Here is a 2,176-nt window from a genome sequence, read left to right on the forward strand (position 1 = left end):
ATGTCTTGAGTTGTAAAACATTTTTTTATAGATATCCCACTCGCATACCACTAAGCGACAAAAAGGGTGTTAAAGGAAAACACAAAAGCTTTCTTCTGAGCAAAAAAATTAAAAAATGGGTCCATTTTTTTAAAAAAAAGTCAACAAAGTTTTTGATTTTGCAAAAAAATTCAAAAATTTTAAATCTTGAGTTACAAAATATTTTTTTTTTTATTTTATTTATTTTAATTTTTTATTTTATTTTTTTTTTTTTTTTGATAGATATCCCACTCGCCTCCTACTAAGCGACCATATAGGAAAAGACTTAAGCTTTCTTGAAAAAAAGTCAAAAATGTTTTTTATTTAAAAAAAATCAAATATATTATATTAAATTTTTTTAATTTTTTATCGAAAGATTTCATAAATAGCTATCTAAACTATTTGGGACACATTTTGCTAAGAACAATATGTTACATGGATGAGAAAAAACACCTGCATGGCCAAAATGTCAAATTTTGATCGCCTTTAACTTAGAAAGTTCACGAGCGATCTTGTTGAAAAATTGTGTCTGAATTACTATCCAATAGAACTAACTATGGTGCAAATTTCATCGCGATCGGAATACATCGATTTCAAAAGTTGGTTCACTTGACGTGAAATGCCCAATATATGTGATGTATAGTCTTTAAGAAAAATTTCATTTCAAAGATTAGCAACAAGATTTTTAACTATATGCATATAAAAATATGTTTATATACATTTGTTAATCACATTATTTAAATATTTATTTTGCGTTTTTTTAATTTGATATAATTATAAGAGTTGTCGATACACAAACATATCGAGCCCTTTTTGCAAAATATACGTATGCGAATTGATTTTCGTTTTTTTATAGAAATCGATAATTTAGGTCTATTAGCATCATCTCTGAAAATTTCATAGCAATAGATCCAATGGTTTCAACTTTACAAGAAAAAGAATAAAGACGTAAGTACACATTTATTTTCTGTTTATGAATTTTTTAACAGCAAGGTGTCGGTTACGTCTAAATTTTCTTCTAAAATATATTAAATTGATAGAAAAATTTGAACAAATTATCGTATTAAATTTGTTTCTGAATGAAATGCCACATATCTGAGTATAATTGTAATAAATTCATGTAATTATCACTATGCCATTACAATTTATGTGCTAAAATTTATTCCATTTAACCAACTTTTATATTTGGTTGTAAATTTGTGGATTTCGGAAGGCGGACCTGTATATGGACTCTTAATGAATCAATAGCCCTAGAATTTACTTATTTATTCGATATAAGGCGAATTGTACTACAATGTATGGATATTAATGTGGACATCAGGGTGTTTTTAAGAATGTGCTATAATTTTAGTTTTAAAAACAAATGTTTTTTGTAGAATTCATCATACCTTTTTAATTTTTGAAAGATTTATTAACTGTAAACTTATTTCCTGTACGGAAAAAATCTTTGTCTTATAGGATCCATATATGGAGGCTGCCTGACATCTGTAATACTTCCCAACATAATTTACAGGTATATATAACCGACTTCTGCAAAATTTTATAGCGATTGCAACATAAACAACATATTATGTTTTAAATATTTCCCGGGAGGTTCTTGTATTGAGGCTAAGTGAAATCATGAACCGTTTTTGCCCATTATTAACACAAAACAATATTTGTCATCAATAAGCATCTTTAGAGAATTTCATCACTCTAGCTCATAACGTTCGGAACCTATCTTGTTTTCCTAGATGATCTTAAAATCTTATAAAAAGTATTTATTATACTATTAAATTTCAAATTTATACACAAAAAAATATTTTTTTAAACAGAGAATTTAGACGTAACCGCCTCAACATTGTTTATATCACAAAAATTTGTCTCGGCAAAAAAGACGTAAGCGAGAAATAAAATCGGATATAGCGTTAATATAAAATCAAAACAAACTGCATCCCATATTTTAGATGTAATAATATTTATTAGCGAAGTTTCGGAGTAATGTTTTGTCCTACTTCGAAGGTAATTAAAAGAATGCTCTCCTGTAAAATTTTGTTTTTGTCGGTTACATATTTTGTGCGAAAAGGGCTCGATATAATAAATTATTGATGGTAGAATTGTAAGATGCCCATTATTGGAAAATTGTAATCATATTGTATGTATATTGTTAAAAGAGAGA

Source organism: Lucilia cuprina, chromosome 4 (assembly GCF_022045245.1).
Source record: "Lucilia cuprina isolate Lc7/37 chromosome 4, ASM2204524v1, whole genome shotgun sequence".
Lineage (NCBI taxonomy): Eukaryota > Metazoa > Arthropoda > Insecta > Diptera > Calliphoridae > Lucilia > Lucilia cuprina.